Source organism: Podarcis gaigeae (genome assembly GCF_964106915.1).
Source record: "Podarcis gaigeae genome assembly, chromosome: 15".
NCBI classification, from domain to species: Eukaryota; Metazoa; Chordata; class Lepidosauria; order Squamata; family Lacertidae; genus Podarcis; species Podarcis gaigeae.
The window spans coordinates 22,014,648-22,036,800 of NC_139692.1; the positions used below are offsets into that span (position 1 = coordinate 22,014,648).

The window sequence follows — 22,153 nt, forward strand, 5'->3', positions numbered from 1 at the left end:
TATAGACTGCCAGCCCCAGAGGCCACTTGAGTGAAGTGGGGAGAGCCCTGATGGAAGAATTCTGCTCGTGTAGGGCTTGAAGTAGTTTCGGCTGGAGTCAATGGAAAGATAGCCACTAGTGCTAATTTCTAAAGAAAATGTTTCCCAACATTCAAGGATCCCAGAGTAGCATGTTTTCTGCCCTGAGGACCTTGGCTTTTATTCCTAGATATACAAGGGTTTGTTCGTTTGTTTTATATTCTTTATTGCATTTATATCCCACCTTTTTCTCCAAGGAGTTCCATGATACATACATGGTAATGCTCCTTCTCATCTAATTGTCACAATTAGTTTTGGCTAATTGAGGTAGCTTAGACTGACAGACAATGATTGACTTAAGCTTCATGGCTGAGTGGAGATTTGAACCTTGGTCTCCCAGTTCTTAGTCCAACACTCTAACCATGGCACCACACTGGCTTTCTGAGTACCCACACTGGATACCCAGTAATCTTATGTAGGTCCAGAGTACTTCTTGACTTCTCAGACCCTAAAACACACACTTTCCCCTAATATATGCATTTTTGTACAGATTGTTCAGCTGGAGAACTATATTGCAAAATTCAGAGGCGTGAAAATTTTGAAGTATAGCTGTGCTGCAATTCTCAGAGGTTTCCTATCCAGGCACCAACTACACAAACTTAGCTTCAACAGGACCACAGCATCATGTGTTCCTAGCATTGTTTTCATCCAATACCAATATTATGGTGAGGCACCCCATAAAATAAATGATAAATGACCACATCAATTAAAGAGTAAACAATATTCGTAGACACACCAATGGGCAGAGGCATCCAAAAACTGTTAAAAACACAGAGGAGAAGGCTTTTCAAAAGAATCCATGTTGGAGTCTGTTGGGATTGAAAGGGGAAGGTGTTCCAAAATGAGGAGCCACCACAGAGAAGACTCTATCCCATGTCACCAACCAATGAACCTTCCCTGGCAGTGGAATGGGGAGAGAAACCTCCTTTTCTGATCTTAAATTATGGGTTAGTAAGAAAAAATCATTTTAGAAGGTTTGCATGTGTGTGGTGATTCTTAAAAAGCCTAACAAGCTATATTTTCATTATTCTTAATGAAGAGCGCTGCAAAATTCAAAAACTTTGACACCCCTTTAGAATCTGGTCCAGCCAAAGAAACACTCATCACAGACTTGATGTTGCCATATTCTAGTACAGTCCACTGATATTGACTGGTTGTCCTTCCCTACCTCCTTGGGATGTTGAAAGGATAAATTCTCTCCAGGCAGCACAGTGTTTAGAGACTGCATGGTCCTAAGGCCACATAAGTGTTTAAGATAGATAGTGGTAGGCGCAAAACTCATTTGGGGTTGCAATTTAGTGCTTATTGACACTGCCTGGGCTGGCACCTTTGGGTAATTTAGTACCACTCTCAAGCACACCAGCACCTGCTTTCCCTATTCTCTAAGCAGCTCTTCATCAGGGCAAGGAATGCTCTCTCTGACTACTTCTGTTTCACATCAAACCACTTTGCAGTGCCATTAAATATTTTATGGCTCATTTTTGCTCTGGAGGAGCTAGAGCTTTCTATGGAAGAGAGGATCAGGTAGAGAGGCGATTGAGAGAAAGAGAAAGAAAGGGGAACCTGGATAGAGGGCTAAGGAGGTAACAATCAAAGGGAGCAACTCAGAGTCAAAAGAGACATCAATTTGGTTCCATCTGGGGCAGAAGATACAGTCGGATCGATCAATCTGACGGAAGGCTCCCTGTGGCTCTCCAAACGCCAGCCTTATAGAGATTGCTTAGCATTCCCTCTCCCTCTCTTTCCTCGAGTTAAGGTGATAAATCAAGGTGAGTTGCTGCTCCTCCACTCATTTTATGATATACACCCAGACCCCTGGCCTGCAGGACAGCGCATGGAAGATGGATTGGCTGGTTCTCCTGGAGTCCCTGGGAAAGGCGCATGTCATCATGATGAATATTCCCAAGACATTTTTTTAACTGACTCAGAAGAATGTCCCACAGGCATGGCCAAGCGGGTCAAGGAGAAAGATGGTGAGTGTTGTTGTTATTTTTTCCCTAGACATAAACCAATCTGCTAGGGATCAGGCAGATACTGCAAAGTGTGAGTGTGCTTGGGTGGTTTCTTCTCCAGCTGTTTGAAACAACCAGCATGCTGGAAGCAGTGCTGGCGTAATCACCAACATTTTCAATATAACACTGGATAGTAATTAAAAAGGTAATCAAAACTGTAACTTCCATCATACCCAGCATGGCCAAAAATCAGGGATGATGGGAGTTGGAGTCCACTATTGTGCAAGTGTGGCCAACATAGTCACCTCTGGATCTTGAGGACTATAACTCCCATCATCCCTGACCATTGGCTATGCTGGCTGGGGATGATAGGAGTCTGTAATGTCTAGAGGGTACCATGCTGACCCCATGTCGACAGAACTTCCTCTATGAGCAGGCATGCCTTACCCATCCTCTGTCAGTTTTTAAGCAGACCTTAAAGGCTTTTCTGCTTCAGATATTTTAATTAATATGCTAGCACTCTATATTTAAACTGCTGCTGTTTTTAAATCCTGAAATTTAGCTGCTGAATTTTAATACATGTAGCATTTTGGTATTGTTTTCGGCTGCTGCTGGGTTAATACTCTGGGATGTTTTAGCATTTAGATTGTGATTTTATGTTACGATTTGATGAATTCTCTTGGTTGCTTTCCCCCCTAAATGCGGGTCACCTAGCCCTGGAAGTCAGGCAGCTGACAAATGTTGAGATAAAGAAGCAGGCTAAACTAAATGAAAAATAATAATAATAAAAAGATGCAACTGGAAAACTCTTCCTGGTTGAAATTTTGAAACATTTGCCAGTTAGTGTGCATAGGTGAATCTGACGATTTCGGTTTCTCGCAATCTCTCTTCTTTTCTTAATTTTTCTAATCTTAAATTCAGCTTGAACTTGTAAATTAGTCAGTATTCTAGTGTGAATTTTTCCTAATACACCCATATTTGCATGCAATATTGTCCAATAATTCCCCCCAAAAGGATTTTCTGTTGAAATGATGCATTTTGTTTGTTATTCTCACCAATATATGCATTTTTATGCACACTTTACCCAGTACATGCATTTTTGTACACATTACTTGACTGGAGAACTTAATTGCAAAATTCAGAGATGTGTGATTTATTTATTTTTTTGAAGTGTTGCTGCATTTTTGATCTCACATTGCTTAAAATGTGCAGTTTAAGTAGGCTTGCCTGTAAATGAGAACCAAATTGAATTTCTGCCACATCCCCACTGGTTAGCAAATTGTAATAAGCCATTTTTTAAAACCCTGAGTACAAAGAGAAAGCATCACAGAGGGAATTTCTGACGTGTTCTTCCAGGTCAGCTATATTTCTGCCAATTGCCCCAGCATTCTTTTTTTGCAATCAGAGCTGTGATAGCTTTGCATGTGCCCCCCACTATCGCAGGGCATTCTGCTGTTTGTTGGTTTCTGGCACCAATCAGAACAATACAGGAGACTTTAAATGACACCTTGATTATCACTCACGTTTTCAGACACTGTCCAACAGCAGTAGCTGTCAGCTTTCATCATGCGAGGCCGCTGGTTCTCATCAAAACACTCTGCCGTTCTGGAGAAAGAGAGAGAGACCTCAACGACTTCTCCGTCGATTAGGATTCTTCCTTCTCATCCCTTAAGAGCTTGCTTCCTCCGGGAGACGTCTTAGACCTGCTTGGTATTTATTTTCTCCATCAAGGCAGTAGCTTGGGGGTTTCTTGTTTATTTAGCTATTTACAGGTTTGAAAGAGAGACGAGAGGTTGAGAGGCCCTTGTATTACAGCTGAAACAAATTGGAGAAAAAATTGGTCTCCAGCAAATGCTTCCAGCTCAAATTAGCTGGCAGGCATTTGAATTGATAGCCGGGGTTAGCAGTGTGCAGATTTGGTGTGACTAAAGGGGGAGAGGGTGGGGAATGGATTTTACTTTTTTAAAATGGGGGGAGGATCACATCTATAAAGAAAAAAGGGAAAACATGGGGTGGGGGACCTGAGGCCCAGGGGGTGTTTGTAGCTCTCCAGAACTCTCCCCAGGCTAGACCTCCAGATGGCCCTGCATTGCGCCCTGAGCATTTTTTTCGTGGTTGGAATTGTGACATCCTGTTGCAATGCCTTTTTTGCTTGGCTGGATGCAGGACAGAGGGAGAGGTATGTGAGTGTGTGTAAAAAGTAGCCTGTTGTATGGAGGTAAAACTTTCTCCTCTGGCTTGAACTACTTTCCTCCCTGCTGCTCGACCATGTTCTTCCAGCAAGATATTTCTGTGTGGGAAAGAGTGGTTGAGGGTCACCCATAGGACAGAATTCTGAAAGCATGTAGGAAAAAAGAGAGACTAGAATCCTGAATTAGAGGAAAATCAGCGCACGGTTACAGGCTCCACCCATTTCTCCTGAACCCTATCAGTAGGTGTAGAGTGGTTTTAACCTTTCTCCTGCCCCCACTACCCACTGTGTTCCTGATTCAGATTAAAATGAATTGATCGTTTTGCTGCATCATTTCCATTATCAAAAGCTTCCCCCTCTCACATAGGGAGTCAGCCATCTAGCCTTTTGATTTCAGATCTTAATAATGAGCCGGGAAGCATTAAAGTGATTGCACCCTCTTTTGTGTGGTTTTTTTTAATTATTATTATTATATAAAAGTGTGTATTTGCCTAGTATGTTTTCTGTGTGCAACTGTGTACATATCTCTCTGTGTTAAGGGTGTACCTCTCTCTCTCTCTCTCTCTCTCTCTCTCTCTCTCTCTCTCCTCTCTCTCCCCCTCTCTCTGTGTGCATGCTGTTGTGTGTGCAACCAATTACAGTTAAGTGTATGTCCCTGAGTCTTAAGTGTATCCCTTTGTGTGTGAGTGTAATTATGTTTATGGGCTAAAGGGGCATGGTTGGGTGCATGTCAGGCCTCAACCACTGCTGGGAAATAGTCCCAAAAGTCTTTCCACTAATGCAGCTCTTTTGGCTAGAAAGATGTCCCTCATTCCTGATTTAGAGCACTAAAGGTCAAACCCAGCATTTCTAGCTCTCAAAATGCAAAATCATGCAGCATCCAAGAACCAACATAAGCCCCAATGAGCTACCAAAACATTCAAACAGCAAGACAGTCCACAAAAACACCACAAGGGGTCAGCTTCACCCTCAGGGTCCCCCCTCAGAATTTTCTAAGAAAGTAGTTCTTTATTTATCATAGAGTAGCCCTCCAGATGTGCTTCCTTAGGGTGGCTGCATCAGCACCACTGATGAGACCCAGTAACTAAAACAGGGGTGCCCAAACTTTTTTCAAAGAGGGCCAGATTTGTTGAAGTGAACATGTGTGAGGGCCAACTAAAGTTGTTTAGCTTTTTTCAGGATTTTACCCCAGGACATATACTGCCACGGGGGCTGGATTAAATTGACCAGCGGGCCGGATTAGACCCCCGAAATGGACTTTGGACATGCCTGATCTAAAAGCTCTCACCTTCTGTCCCACAGACACACACTTCTATAAACATGGAGACACAAAGCAGGGACCACTTCTGGTGATCTGAGGATCTGGAGTAGGTGGGGGAGGTTTTCTAGGAGGTGGTCCCAATGTCTCCCATCACTTCTCTCCTAGGGAGTGGAAATGCCCTTCTCTTAAAAGCATTCACTCCATTTCCAGGGTCCTGCTCTGGGAAGGTTTATTCTGCTTGCCTGCTGCTCAAGATTTGCCATTCCCAGGATGATTGCCTGGAGCTGCATCAGCCTCCTAAAGGCACAGGCTACTTTCAGCTTGGAGAGTGACTGAGCTGATCATGATGGGGTGGGTGGGAAACATTCCATTAAGGAATGCACCATTGAGGGCAGCACAGGAGATCTGTCAGTGTGGGTGATGGACACAGCGGATTGCTCATTTACTGGAGGAGAGGAAGGCGTTGACTGCTTCCTGGGGAGCATATTGCACTGTGACAGAATGAGAAATGAGAGGCCTTCTCCAGGAAAGTACATGCCATGCCCAAGTGTGGGCAAAAACCACCGCTCGGTGCCAATTTAATGCATCCCCCAAAGGCCTCCCAGGCAGATGTTTCTATCTCTTTTGATCTTCCCTATTACCTCTTGCCCAACCCACCTTCTCTCTCCCTCTCTATACCCTTTCAAGAATGAGACCCTGGTCACCTTGTCCTGAATTGCTGGGAACAGCTGTGGCTTGTGGAAACAAATAGAAGCATCTTCATTTTTAAGAGAAATGATGCATTGAGCCAGCCAGCTGCCCCTGCCTCTGTTGCTCCGCCGTACGTGAGCACACAAGTTTTGACAGATGGCACGGCTTTGAGTGACTGCTTCAATTTTTATTCTTTTCTTATAATCCACGGCTTGAGTTCCAAATACTTTAAAACCATTACCGGCCCATAGATCACCCCAAAGTGCTAGAGTCCGGTGCGCTTAATAACCCTCTGGAAAGTGCTATCAATCAGTAGAGGGAAAACACCTAGCAGCAAACTGTTTAGTGCCTAAGATACCTGCTTTTGTCAGAGATGGATGGGACTGCAGCACTCTGCAGAGGTTCCTCGATGCCAGTGTTTCTGCTCTCTTCTCTTCAGGGGCTGGAGGCAAACCTATTAGGTCATGCTCTGAACATTTGACCGTTTTGAATCTCAGCTGTTGGGGGGGGGAGGGCAAACCTGCCCATTTCAGTTTCTCTTAGTTTCTCCGTTTTTCAATCTTAAATTCAGTTCTTGTAGCATATAGTCCAACTGTGGAACTCACTCCCACAGGAGGCAGCAATGGAGAACTGCATTACAAAATTTAGAGAAGAGTGGATTTAAATGGATGGCTATGTTTCTGTTTGTGTATTGTTTCAGAAAGTTCAGGTAGAGTAAGTGCGCCATTAAATGTGAGCTGAAAAGAATTTATCCCCCATCTCTACTCTCAAATCAAGAGCAGTAATGTCAGGAGGATAGACGTATTTCCTTAAAAAAATAAATAAATTGTAAGTATATTCACTCACCTCCTCACTTCATTGCTGCTGTGGTTTTCTTCTCCTTAGTTAAGGGGGGGATATCAATTAGTAAGGGACCATGTGATAAATGAGCTTAAGCTGTGAAATTGTGTAACCAATCAGATTTGTACAACTGATGGGGAGATAAAAGCTTCCAGATAAGCCGTCCCACCTAGGGACTCCAGCCAGGGAACACAGGATGATATTGCAATGCTATTAGAATTTGACCGCATTTGACCAGGTGATGGTGTCAAGGCAGGAAAATGAAAGCCATGGCAGGTGAACACAAGAGCAGGTAAGGTGAATTCACAGGCAAACCTTTTTGAAAGGAAAGTTGAAAGTTGGTTGAAAAGGGGATGCATCTTCATGAGAAACCATCAAGAATTTATTGCGATTGGAAAAAATAGACATGCAGATTAGCCAATGATTAATTTGACGTTTGTGATTCAGGCTTTGGGAATTTGGGAAACCATAAGTCCTGCCATCACCACCACATTTGGTTATATGTTGGGATACTGCCAGGGAGATATGGCCCATCATGGCCCCCACGTCACCTCCGGACAATCCATCGATCTCCCGTAGATACAGTATCAGCAATTTGCGACACGAGCTCCAGAAAATAGCTTGCCACATTCCAGAATTGATGCACGCTCTATCAGCAGAATTCGTACAGTGAAAGTTGCACACAGGAGAGCATTATTGAGAAGTTTATTCAGCGTTGGTCAGAACAAAGAAAAAACATGACTGCCTGCTTCGGTATGCTCAGGCACAGAGAGAAAATGAAAGCATAGACACAACAGAAACATCCTGTGAACAGGAAATACGCAGACTCTGTGACTCACAAAGCCTGCTCCCTTTTAAGGTGGAACGGAAATATCCTAACAGGTGATGAGATGTCTCCCTGGGTTCCTTCCAAGGTAACCTGTGGTCCCCTTCTTCCCTTTGTTCTTATCTTAGACTCATTCATACCTTCAGTGTGAAGAAAGAGCCCAAGGTTTGTGCTTCTGATAACTTCTTAGAGAAAGTGTCTTCCTTTCCCTTCCCTTCCTTGCTGAAGTGTCAAAGTGGCATCAGGCCAGATGGAGAACAAGTGAAATCAGCAGCTTGGATTTTAATGTGCTCAACTGATGAAGCACCTAACAGATTGTTTAGGGGAGTGAAATGTTAAGCTAGGTGACCACAGTGGTGACAAACTGTCATTCGTTTTAGCCGGGCTAACAGATGCTTTCCATTTCCTCTTCAGCACAGACACCTTGGTACAAAATGAACATTCTGTGTGAGTGTCAGGAGTATGAAGTTCAGGGCTAAGGATGTTAGAAGTCCAAGTCTAACCTGGACTAGCCGACCCACTGATTCACATGCGCTATCCTAAGCATGTTTACTCAGGTGTAAATCCCACTGTGCTCATTGGCTCTTATTCTTCAGTAAGTGTGCTTACAATTTTAATAATAATAATAATTTCATAACATTTATATATCACTTGATTATAATAAAACCTCTGTTTACAAAACAACAGGAACAGGAACATTAAATGTATTAAGGAAGACAGTTAAAGCAGGTATTTAGAAACACTGAACCTAACAGTAATCTAAAAGTGATTAAAACATGTGCCAGCATTTTACATGTCTGGATAGGCTTGCCTAAACAAAAATGTTTGAAGTAGGTGCTGAAAAGAGTACAGCAGAGGCACCTGCCTGATGTCAATACACAATGTAAGGTTATCAGGGGGTTACTCGAGAGCAATCAGGCAAATGCCTCCCTGGTTGGCTGTAAAGCCTTGTTATTGGTGCCAAAAAACCTTCACCATGCAGAGTGCCACTATTCTGTGGCTCGCTCATTCACTGGCAGAATCTGTGAGCGGGCGGTCCTTAAACCTTCCCCAGCAGAGTAGTTTCTTGATGCCCAGTCTGTGCTTCCCCTCTCTGTGTGGAAGCCTACTGCGCAGGGATGGCGTGGGTAATGGAGGACCTTTCTCCTCCCCGCTTTGCTCAGGCAAGGTGTCCTGGCACTGCCTCACCTCCTCCGAGCCCTGCAGCTCCTCTCCACTGGAGGCGTGGTTACTCTCCCCTGCCGAGGAGGAGCTGCTTTCTACGATCTTTGGGGGCTCTCTGCAATCCATCTGGCTTTTCCCCTCTCGTCCCTGAGCCGATGGCAGTTCCCTGACAGGCAAGGAGTTCCAAAGTGTAAATGCTTGCACTGATCTCCTTCATGGTATGCTAATGGAAACCTACATTTTTGTAAAGCAATGCATTTTTGATATGTTATTTTCAGCAATACCTTTTTTATTCACACTTTGCCTGCTCACATAACTTTTGCATACATATCTATCATCTCTATTAATTTGAGGGCAAAATTCAGGCAAGTGCAAATTGAGAGGATTATTGCATTTTAGTTCACATATTGGGTTGGAAAGTGTGCAGCAAGTAGTGTTGCCTTTAAATGAAAGTGGAATCAAATTCCTCCCCTATCCATAACTCTACGTGTACCCCCCCCTTTTTTTTGATAACTAGGATGAGAAGGCACGAAAAAAAATAGGGAGAGTGCATTCAGATAACCCTGAAATATGACTGCTTAAAGTTCAGCCTGACTGAATCACCAGATGATGGGCAACCCAATCCACTGTCCTGTTAAGTTGAAATATTAGTGTTGATGGTAATTCAGTCCTATTGATTGGACCGTTGATCACTGTGTTTCTTCCCTTCTTCCTCCTTTGACGTTAACCTGCTCCTTGACTAGATAGATGAACCGCACACCCCACATCCAACAAAGGCCTCCTTTGTAGTGGCTTGTTACTCAAGTCCAGCGGCATTCAAGTGATACGAACCTGGATCAATGAGCAAAGCATGAGTAACTTCACAGTAATAACACTTAATTAAGAGCTGTCTGTGCCCAGCAGTAGCTAAGGAGGATTCTGCCGTATCAATCAGTGCTTAAATGTGATGCAGTGTAATCTACTGTCAGGGAGTGTGAAATCTCTCAAGGGTTATTTGAGTTTGTCCAGGTCTCATGGATTGATCTGATGTTCCCACGTGACTACCAATAAACATCACTCCACTTGCCGGCATGCACAGATGACCAAGTGATGAGCTATCCTCTTGAAAACAAAGTTCTATATTGTCACTTTTGCACTACGGCTGAATATTGGATGTCAGAATCAAGTCCCTTGCTTGGAAATTTCCTGCCCTGGTTGTCTCAGTTATACTTGCTATTTGTCAACCGGTCACATCCTGATCAGCAGCAGGGAGTACTTAGCAAACAACCTGGGAGCAGGGGCATAGGAAGGGGGGGGCGGTCCACCTCGGGTGTCACTACTGGGGGGGTGACATTCGGAGTCCCTGAACCATCTCTGAGGTAGCATGCAGGCTGTCTCCACCTTCCCTGACCCCAGCAACTATTCTACCTGGCTGCCTTCAGGTGGTGCAGGGGCTGTGATGCTGAGGTGGGGGCTCCTTTAAACTTCTCCCCTCAAGGGAGAAGTTTAAAGGAGCCCCCAGACATGAACCCCTCAATGGAAAGTGTGATGGAGCCTGCACCTCCCCAGCTGAGCAGCCCTGATCTAGCTCCTACTCCTGTGCAAGCAGGAGCAGCGTTGGGATTGGTTTAGCACTTCCTTCTTTTAATAATTTCAATGTGGGTGGGTGGGTGTTTGTGACCAGCACCGGGTACCACTTAACCTTGCAACACCACTGCCTGGGAGGAGGTAGAAAAATAGTCCTTGCACCAGAAGTCATAAGAGCATAAGAAGAGCCCTGCTGGATCAGGCCAATGGGCCACCTAGTCTCACAGTGGCCACTAGATGCCTGTGGGAAACCAGGAAGCAGGACCAGAGCACAAAGGCAGTCTTCCCTTCCTGTGGCAACTGGCATTCAGAAGTATTATTGCCTCTGAAGTCCAAGTCTTTCAAGTGCAATGGCTGCCAGCTGAGGTCTCCAGACTGTTCTTTCTTTTTCAGATTTACGTTTTCTAATAGCATAATTTATAGCCAAAAGTATAACACATATTAAAAATTCAACAAAGAAGTGGAATATAAAACGGGACGTGGAAGACAGAGAGGGCAAAAAGAGCAGAGGCAAAACAAGAGGAGAATGTATGGGGAGAAGAAAGCTAGCAATCAAGGAGGTAGTCTACCAGTGACTATTAGCCATTATAGATATGTTCTACCACTGCAATCACAGGCAGGAATGCTTCTGAATATCAGTTGCTGGAAATCTCATAAGGGGGAGAGGCCTCTTGTGCTGACGTCTTTTTGCAGGCTTCCTACAGGGCAGTTGGTTGGCTCCTATAAGAACAGAACACTGGACTAGATGGGCTATTGGCCTGATCCAGCAGGCTTCTCTTATGTTCTTAAATATTACATATATGAATATATAATATACTGCATTGCAAAATTTTCAGAAGTGCAAATATCAAAGTTTGTGATCTTTTCTGGAAAGTGTGAACTGGATATGTTTGCATTTAAAATGTGAGCCAGACTGAATTTCTCTCCTATCCCTGCCTAGACATGGTGACTTCATTGCTGGTCTGGGGGGGAAAGCGGTAGTGCTGCCCTCTCTTCTGTCCACCCTGTCCACAGAGTAGTGAACAACTCTTCTAGGGGATGTCTGATTTTGAATATAGCAATATTCAATATATATCAATATCTTTTGAATATGTATAAATATATCTACAATACATGCTCATGTGAATGACCAATAGGACATTCTTGACCTACAAATATGCTTCGGATTTTGCTTGAGACAAAAAAACTAAGGGCAGCAAGAGATTCATGGAAATGGAGGCTGATCCAAGTGGGCAAAAGTGTCACTACCAACCTTAATCAGCCCCCAGGCACTACCAACCCCGCTTGCCTGACTTCTTCTGTACATCCAGTCCAGGGGGAGGCACTGGGGCCCATTGGAGAAAACGCTTTATGACATCCTCCCCAGCCTGGTTTTGTCCAGTTATTGTTGGACTGGAATCACCAAAGGTTGCTCCATTAGGATGAATAAGACACTGCCTCACCAACCTCAATCTGCCCTCAGCCAGTCTCCACCTGCTTGCCTTCTTTTTTACAACCCGTCTAGAAGGTGCTCTTTCTGTCGGCTTCCTCCTCCTTAATCTCAGTGTTGCCCTTGTAGAACTCAGTAAGGAGGGGGATGTGGACAAAACTTGAATTAGTGGCTTTACCTGCCATTGGCTCTGACACCACCTATTGTTGGACTCTCTGCTTTCCACACTACTGAGCCTCAACGAGCAACAGCCACCCTTAATCCATGGGAACCCCTTGAGGTCTTCCTTCTATTCTCTACCCTTCAAACTCCTCAGATCTGGGAAGGACTTCCCCATTTTACTTGAGGCAAAAGCTTGCCACAACCTAGAGATGTGCACCCACATACACACCCACCTAAGAAATTTGGCTGGCGTGATCCAAACTCTTTGGAAAGGGCTGTAGCTCACTGACTGAATATTGGCTTTGTATCCATTCCCAGTGGCATCCCCAAGTAGGACAGGGAATATCTCACATCTGAAACTCTGGAGAGCCACTGCCAGTCAGTGTGGGCAACACTGAGTTGGATGGACCAATGGTCTGACTTAGTGTAAATAAGAATAATAATAGCAATACAGTGGTACCTCTGGTTGTGAACAGGATCCGTTCTGGAGGCCCATTTGCAACCTGAAAAGATTGCAACCTGTGTCTGTGTGGGTCGCGATTCACTGCTTCTGCGCATGTGCGTGATGTCATTTTGCTCGTCTGTACATGCACGTGTGGCAAAACCTGGAAGTAACCCTTTCTGGTACCTGAAGCAACCTGAAGCAAACGTAACATGAGCTATGACTGTAATAATAATAATAATAATAATAATAATAATAATAATAATAATAATACTGCACCCATCTGACTGGTGTGCCCCAGCCACTCTGGGTGGCTTCCAACACTTATGTTTGTTTGAGGAAGGAAAGGAACCCCCAAATTCGGTTCTGTTTTAGCTGAATTCTTTTGTGACAACCCTCCTTCAAACCAAGCATCCAAGCAGCAAAATGTTTTTAGGGAGAGCCAGGGATGGTGTCATGTGATCCCCAGTGGATGCAGTCACTCTTGAGAAGAGTCTTGAATGGACTGGTGCGGATAGTAGTTCACCCCCTCCCTGCACACCATCCTTTTGAAACCCTGTTGCTTAATTGCAAGGCAATGCTGATGCCTTGCACTTGGCCGCCTGAAAGCTTTTGCCATCCGGCTGCTGCATTCCGCACTTAGCAAGCACACAGCCATTTGCCTCTTCCTTTGTCTTCGTTGCGACGGTAGCAAAAATCGCCGCTAATGTACTTGCCTCTGTCATTGCGATGCATCCATAAATAAAAGGGGATAATAAAAGCATTCCCTTTTTTTCTACTCCTTTTCAAGTGGTGACAGGAGCTACCGGGCAAATTACATTTTTATTTTATTTTTGTTGCTTAAAAAAAAGAAAGACAGTAAAACGGTTTCAGTGTTTCTCATAGTCTAATAAACAACCACTTTACCCTCATTTGCAGCCTTTTGTAGATGTAGTAATAAGAGCATTTTGTCTCTGACTTGCAACAAAAGGCAAATAAGCAGAAGATACCGAAACTCTATAGAATTTCACGGGCATGAAAGCAGAATGCTTCTGTTGCGTAGGTGGGAGGAGGGCAGAACTCAGTGATGAGTGATGTCTTCCACACCTGCCTCTGTCTCTTGGCTCCTATCTAGCGGTCTTCAAACCCAGCTATTTGCAGCAGCACCTAGTTCTTAACAGAAGAGGTAACATCATGGTTGGGGCAGTACTAAATGCAGGTTAGTGCTCATGTGACTGGTGTAAGGGTTAGAGTGCTGGACTAGGACCAGACAGATTCAAAGCTCTGCTTAGTCATGAAGCTCCCCGGGTGACCATAGGACACTCACGTGCCTTCAGTCTCACCTTCCTTACAATATTGTTGTGAGCATTTGATGCAGGGATGGGAGGGAGAAGAACTGTGCATGGTCCCTGGAGCTCCTTAGAGGAATGGTGGTGTAGGAAGGTAAGGAACACCCTCCAAATGCCAAACCAAAATCCTTTCCACTTACAAAGCTAGCAGGCCAAGGATTAAGGGGCATTATCCCCTTGTGTGTCATGACCAGCAGTGATCAATATTGCAAGGTCTCCAATTAAGGAGACAGAACAGGTTCACAGCTCTAAGGCTGTTAGGCAGGAGCTCTCAGAACAACCTCCTGTAGCACCACAGCCTGGACCCCCATGGGACCTTCTCCTAAGCCTGAAGAACCAAATGCCTCCCACCATACTCCTAGGATGGCACTAAGAGGGAAGCTATGAAACAAAGGAGTGCTCGCCTTCAGACCAGAAGGTTGGCCTTTTAAGACTCCACAAGAAGGTGGAGCCTGGAGGAGGAGGTAATCTGGAGGCAGGGACATAAAAGGCTTCAGTCTGCTTCCACCCTTTGATGGAGCAAGTTGCTCACAATGAGCTGTCCAGGGTCCTGACCACAGTATCAGACTAGAAAGCAACGTGGCAGAGCTTGAGAGGGGGAGTCTGGGGATAGAGGCTTAAAATGGCTCGGTTTGCTTTCAACCTTCACCGAGGCAAGTTTCTCACATGAAGTTTTCTGTGCTTCTGTAACTCTTGCCCCATGGCTCCAGAACCAGACCAGTACACCAGTTTAGGACAGGGAGAAGAGGCATATACAGTGGTACCTCAGGTTAAGTACTTAATTCGTTCCGGAGGTCCGTACTTAACCTGAAACTGTTCTTAACCTGAAGCACCACTTTAGCTAATGGGGCCTCCCGCTGCCGTCGCGCCGCCGGAGCATGATTTCTGTTCTCATCCTGAAGCAAAGTTCTTAACCAGAAGCACTATTTCTGGGTTAGTGGAGTCTGTAGCCTGAAGCGTATGTAACCTGAAGCGTATGTAACCTGAGGTACCACTGTATATCCTAGCCAGTCTCCATCCACTGGAAGGCAAACCACTACAGAAGGGAGTCTGCTTTGATGTAGGCTCCCTGCACAGTTTAGAAATCTGCACAGTTTAGAAACCTAGGTTGGCAGAATGGTGGTGGATTTTGCTGCTCAGGTGATGGAATGTCTTGGGTGAGCCAGCCCTGCTAATCAGGGGTTGAGATCCAAGAGTGTGATCAGGAAAATAGAGCAGATGCCTCGGCCTTGTCTCCACATCAGGAGCATGGAGTTGTAACCAATGCCAGGCAAACACAGAGTAAACACATTAAAATTAATAAACATGGTCAACTAAGGTCCATTAATTTCAGTGGGTCTACTCTGAATGAATATTAGTTGGGTATGGTGCATGTTGCTCAGGCTAACCAGTAAGGTGTGATGCTAAACTCTGAAAGGCCTGGTGGAGGTTTTGGGGGACCAGCTGACTGAAAGTGTTTGGGCTGGATGATCCAGCAGCCTAAATGGAGGCCTTGCACCACAGAGCTCGAGGTGCCAGACACAGAGTCAGGTTGAACTACCTTCATGAGAACTACCGGTATGTCCACATTAAGGGGTAATAAATAAAAATGGATGGCAGTCTGCTCATGCTTTAAGGGATTCTATTATTAATGCGGCTCCCAAATCCACTTGTAATGAAAATTTTATATTAAATCTTTGTGATCTCACGTACTTGATAATCCACAGAACATTCTCATCCTCCTTCAAATGCTGTTGCTTTTCATTGTATCTTGTGGTGGTGAATTCCTTAAATTAATTATGTGTTGTGTGAAACTGACCTGAATCTCTCTATCCAGTCCACTATCCTGTTCTCACAGTGGCAAACCAGATGCCTGCAAATTCTCAAGCAGGATTCAAGCACAAGAGCACTCTCCCTTCTTGTAGTTTCCAGCAACTGGTATTCAGAAGCATTACTGCCTCTGACTAACTCCTAGTGCCATATTTATGAAAGAGGAAGGGGAAAATATCTATGTACCTACCAAGTCCCATTATGGGGACAGGCAGATGGTGTTTAAGCCCCAACAATGACATTTATTTCTTTATTGAAGGCATGGACACAAACCCCATGCACCCCAGTGGCTGGATTTAGCAGTAAGCAAAATGAAAAATGGCTATGCAAACACAATTGCCCGATTCAGGAATAGGAATCCTTCGGCCCTCCAGATGTCATTGGACAACTGTGTTTATATTTTATATTAAATTATTTCACACATCAGATTTGTTTATGTCAATTGGTAAGAATTGTTTTCAACCTAATCCTTTGTCATCACAGCTGAACTACATGTCCCATCACCTCTGGCTATTGGCCATGCTTGCTGGGGCTCATGGGAGTTGTAGTTCAGCAACATCTGGGCGGCCAAATCTTCTCCATACCTGGTCTAATGTGAAAGGCTAATTGAGACTGTCGTTAATTCAGAATGATGTCAAAGGGACCTCTTTGCATGGAAGTCTTTACATGCCCCCTGAAAAGCACTACTTTTCTCATATATATTTGGGGTGGGAGAAAAAGCAGGAATTTGTTACTCACTGATTGTGAGAAGCATTGTCTTCACTCTGAATTGGCTATGTGATAGTCAAATCCGATGAGTATCATGGTGAAACCAGTTCAGAAGGAAGGCAGTGCTTGAGATGCCCAATTGCACCTGCATGCTATATGATTTTCTGGTATAGCTATGTGAGGGTAAACAGCACTAAAGGATTCACAGTGTCCTCCCTCCCATCACAAACACTGTGATGAGAGGCTCTTACATGAGCATAAGAAAGAAAACTTTATTCAAGGCTTGCAATGGTGCAAATCATGTTACTGGTACAAATAGTCAAAGGCATCATAGGCAACAGCATCAGGGATCTGAGGCTGGACAAAACCTGTAAAGATCTCTCCGCAAACCATCACACCCTTCCCACCCCCAGCATTTAAAGGTGAGACTTTGCACACTCACTTGCAAGACTCTCCCTACAAGTCTGGTGGTCTTGGAGCCCCACCCTTCTCTGAAAGGCCTAGGTTCCTGTCACTGGGATGGGAGCAAGCCCCCCAGCTGCTGCTCCTCCAGCTGCCCCACCTTTCCTCTTTCCTGGTAGCCCCTCTCCCTCATTGCTAGGGAATCTCTCCATTCAGTGCTTCAGATAGTAGGATTGCCTCCAACCTGGCCTTGAGAGGCACAGGACCAGAGAGGGACCACTTTCCATCTTGGACAGCTCCCCACTGATGGCATCCTTCACACCCTCCTCCTCTTCTTCCTCATCTCACAGCAATGACGACCTAAGCCCAAGCCAATCAGAATTATCCACCTCAAGATATGACAGCAGCAAGAATACTTATCGCAAAGTATTGGAAGACACAAGATCTACCACCCGGGAAGAATAGCAGATGAAGGTGATGGAGTACATGGAACTGGCGGAAATGACTGGCAGAATCCGAGACCAGGGAGAAGAGTCAGTAGAAGAAGACTGGAAGAAATTTAAAGACTATTTACAGAAACATTGTAAAATTAAGGAATGTTAGAAGGATGCTGGAATGAAGTTATGTGGTTTTAGCAGTAATGTTATAGAATTAAGTAAAATTGGATTATGAATAGGTGAGAACGTAAAGTTACAATATATTAAGATAAATTATTAAGATAAAAGCAAAGATGGAAAAGATTTGCTGAAATAACTAATTGAACTAGAATACAAAAAAGGGAGGTGTGAGGAGGTCAAGGAAACAAGTAAATGAAAGACAAGACATGGAAAGATTGATTTGTTTTTAATTGTTTCTTTTTTCTGTACTTTGTATTTTTTATTTTTATTTTTTATTTCTATTTTTGTAATTCTTTGAAATTTTAATAAATATTATTTAAAAAAAAAAAAGATGTGCAAAGAAGTAGAACACAGAGTTTATGAACTGCTATGGAAATAAGGAAATGCCATGTTTGGCGTGGGAACATTTTTGTCCTCTGAAAACCTCATTTTCTGCTCCCAAACTGTCAAAAATGTAGCATGGTCATATTGTAAATGAAGATAGTATTGTCTTTATTATTGCAGCAGCTCCATATCTTTGGAGAGTCTGACCTTTGCTCCTGTCCTTGGAAGAAAGGAGAGCAAAGCAATCCCATCATAGCAAAAGTTACATTCTTGCCTAAATGAAAATATTTCTCTGAACTGACAAAAATGATTCCTGACTCCATAGTCAGGAAAGAAGGGGTGGGGGAAATAGAAGGGGAATAAAACGTTGTGGCATAATAAAGAGCTGGAAGAAGCATAATCAATAAATCTAAAGTTCAGGCTATTTTCTTCCAACCACATCCGCTCAGTTGAGTTATTTATATGAGATCCCTGTTAGCAGTTTGGGAAGGTGAGAACATCAAGAGTCTCCATCCTGACTCTCAGAGAGGAGACAAAATGTAAATGTCCTACCATTTAGACATTTGGGGCAGGGGACCATTGTCATTCTGAGGGCCACATTCACTTTTTGACAACCTTCTGGGGGCTGCATGCCAGGGGCAGGTGGGGCCAGAGGCAAAATGTGGGCAGAGCAAGGAATATGAATTATATCTCTGTACAGTAGGCTGGTTTCTATACATGCTTCTCTCCTTTCTCTAGCCACTCTCCTGGTGACCAAAGAGCACGACTGGAGTCCAAGGACCTATTCTGGAGAAGATGTGGCCTAGGGAGAGTATCAGGGGCCAGATAAGGAGGGCTGCTGGGCTGCTACCAAGACTGAGCCTCCCCACCCTTATTCTAAATGAAACAATAGACACATAGCAAAGGCAGCACAAATTGAACCACTCATGAACCACTGCTGAAGTTGATCTTCCCAAAGCTTCTTAAGCCACAACATCTCTGTTGCCCAACCATTACCTCTTTGCCTTGCTCTTGCTCTTTCTGCTAGGATGGATCTTAGCCATTTCCTGCCCCTATAGAATTCCCCCTTCCTATTAGCAGGAGGTTTGCTGCAAGAAATGTGTGGCAGGCGGATCTGGCAATTTCTGTTGCACAGTTTCTCATTCCTTCACATTTCTAGATCAATTTATGATTTATTTTTTTAAAAATGTACTTCTGTGAGCTGCACCCCACAGTTGCATTTCCACACCTGACCTCACCAGTTTCCATACATTGAAGGGCAAAGATTTGCATCAGGTAGCCTGCAGTACTTGTGGGGTGATTTATGATTTAGATAGGTGTGGGCCAGTTTCTCAATTTCGGCTTCTTCCCCCCCCCCCCCCCAAAAAAAAAATCCCACAAAAACTTAAGCTCACTTTTCACATCAGTTCGCAATTATTATTTTTGAAAGTCCTTGTGGAAATTCATCTGCACTTTCAAGCAGATTTCTCCAAACTCTACAGATTTTGTATTGCCATTTTGCCTAATATACACATTTTTGCACAACAATTTACCCTAATACAAAGCACTTTTGCATGTTGTTTTCACTAGTAAATTCATGCAAAGTTTACATCCATATATCTTCACCAATATATGCATTTAATGCACACTTTCCCCTAATATATGTGTTTTTGTTCATATTACCTGGCTGGAGAATTGCTTTGCAGAATCTGGAGAAATGTGAATCTTGAAGAATGTCTGTGTTTTGGTTCATGTATCCATTTGGAAAATGTGAATTAGGTACACCCTTGTGCAAATTAATTGAAACAAAAAATAAACTTGGTAGTTTATTGTACAAAAATGCAAACTGTAGAGAAACTGATTTGGATCCTTTCCCCTTCAAATACATATTCAAAGTGTCACTCGTCTTGCAAGGTGCTTTGTCGAAGCAAGTAAGCGTCATATCTAGGAGTTGTTTTCTTCTTACGACCACACTTTCCTTTACATTTAGGAGAAACCGATCCAGTTTCCTGCTTCAAGTTGATGACATGGCTGACAGTTGCTAATCTCACACCAACCACTGAAGCAATCTCTCGATACGTCTTAGCTGTGTGTTCGTGCAGAGTTACAATCTTAGTACGTTTCCTAGGTGTCACATCCATCTCGAACGGTGGTCAAATCACATCTGGTCAGGTTTCTAAAAGCTGAAATACTGTAGCTGCTGATGTCATGATTGCATCATACACTACTGTGGTCGGACAGGATTCTAAAATCTGATGCAATACAGTAGCTGCTGATGTCATGATTGCATTAGCCAACATAAAAAAATGATCAAACTGACTTTTCATGTTTGTTTTGAGTACAGAATAACAAGTAAGATAGAAAACATGCTTTGTTTCAATTAATTTGCACAAGGGTGTAGGTTTGTCTTTAATTGTGAACTGAACCAAATGTCTTCTGCATCCCCAGTGGCAGGGTTTTCTCTGTTGCCTCACCTGGGCTTTAGGTCTCCCTGCTCTGGCAGATTTGCTTGGTTCCCTTCCTTATGACATGTCAGAGCAAATGGAAGATCTTCCTATTTGACTTGATTCTCTGTGTTGTTGTTATCTCCTGCCTTCAGCTTTTGCTATTTTTAAAGAAAAATAAATGAATGAATAAATGCTAATGGCTGTTTTGTTTTTGTTCTATTAAATGTTTGATTAAGTCCTTTGGGCGTCTCTACATTGAAGCAAAGAGATATAACTGTTTTTAATAAATAATAGAAAAATAACTACAGACGTTGAGCCTTGCCCTGTGTCCATCTGTTTCTGCTTCTCCTTCTGATGCCCCAGGCCTTTCTCTAGCTGCTTGGCTGCAGAGCTGGCCCAAGAAAATTTTAAAGCCTGGAGAAGGTCAAAATGTTACATGTCTGAGAGCAGAAGTCTTGCTTAAGGGGTGTGCAAGGCATGCTGGGTAACACATACAGCTCTCTTTTCTCATGACTGCTGCCTGTCACCCTGCTCCAAATCTGCCACCTGAAGTAGCTGCCTCAATCTTCCCCATGGTATAGCTGGCCCTTCTTAGACCCATTGCTCTATTTTCTCCTCTCTCCACACTTGCCCTATCCATACAGTTAAGCTACTGGGAACCAAACGCAGGAGCTAAGTTGCTGGCTCAGAAGATGAGAGTACTCCTAGCCTGCTCTCTGTTGCCCTTGGGCACCACCACTGCAGCTGGCCAGAAGGTGGAACTGCAGCGATGTGTTGAGCTGTATTGCCTCCCTAGAATGGTTTAGAATTTAGATATGCCATCATCACCTTGCCTGTAAGTGAAGTGGCTATTTATTTATATAGTTGCAGTGTAGTCGTGGCCAGCTGCGTGTGCTATTAGGTTGCTGACACCTGTCCTATAGATAGCAGAGATTGCTGATGGGAGGCGAGATACCTATAAGCAGGTCCTCAAGCTCTGAATAGTTTTGCTTTTCCATCTTGGCACAAAGTGCCTTTAGCAAAATAAACTATCTCTAGGGAGGCAAGCAGAATGAGGAGGGAGATAACCCCAGCAGCTTGCAGATCAGGGCTTATCAAAGGTGATTTCTGTTGCTGTGTCTTTCCAAGTTGTGCTGAAGATGAGAAGCCAAAACAGGTCAAGGCATCAAGATGCTTGTCCGATCCCTTTAGGAGTAGTGCTGCATTGTTAGTGACACAATAAGCCCTGGAGGGACGGTTGCCTGAGATTCAGACAAATACTGCAGGGATTTTGCCTCTCTGATGTTAGCTGCTTTGAGTGACTCATTGGTCAGCCTCCAAACTGGAGTCATTCATAAAAAAGGACCTCAGCTGCAGCAGCGAGACAATCAGGAGCCTGCAGGCTAAGGCACAGAAATGTGGAGCTTAGCATGGAAATCAGGATTTTTTTAGAAAAGAGATTATCGGAGCACACAACCTTTATTTGGCAGCATTTCAAGGCCAGGTTATCATCGGGATGGGAATAGGAAATAATGGCTCCATTTGCCATCTACACTATACATTTAAAGCAGTACCATAACACTTTAATTAGTCGTGGTCCCTGCCTCCCCCCGCCCCTGAAATCCTGGGAACTGCATTTTGTTAAAGGTGCTGAGTAGTGGGGTAGCAGGGTGAGGCAACAGGGGTGGTTGCCCCAGGTGCAAAATTATTAGGAGCACAACATTTCAACACCCAGTGCTGCTTCAATACAGCCGTGTGCTTCTGTTGCTAGGTTCCACCGAAAGTGGCTTCTCCACGCAAACCAGGAAGTGACCTCTCCAGGCAATGGAATGACTCTTCTTTTCTTATCTCTGTGGCTGCGATCTTCTGGGTGATGCAGACACCATCAGGCAGGTGAATGTGCATGCATACTCCATCTGTTTCCCTCCCTGCATGGCCCTGGCCACTGGCAACCCACGC

At 44.1% G+C, this 22,153-nt stretch overlaps 1 long non-coding RNA gene across 1 annotated transcript; it reads left to right on the forward strand.

Annotated features, from left to right (window-relative positions):
* The first annotated feature begins 1,928 nt into the window (after positions 1–1,928).
* On the forward strand, positions 1,929–6,970 carry LOC310832433. Its single transcript, XR_014558299.1, has 3 exons — positions 1,929–2,051; positions 3,562–3,740; positions 6,873–6,970. It is a non-coding gene; the product is annotated as an uncharacterized lncRNA (long non-coding RNA).
* Positions 6,971–22,153: the final 15,183 nt, after the last annotated feature.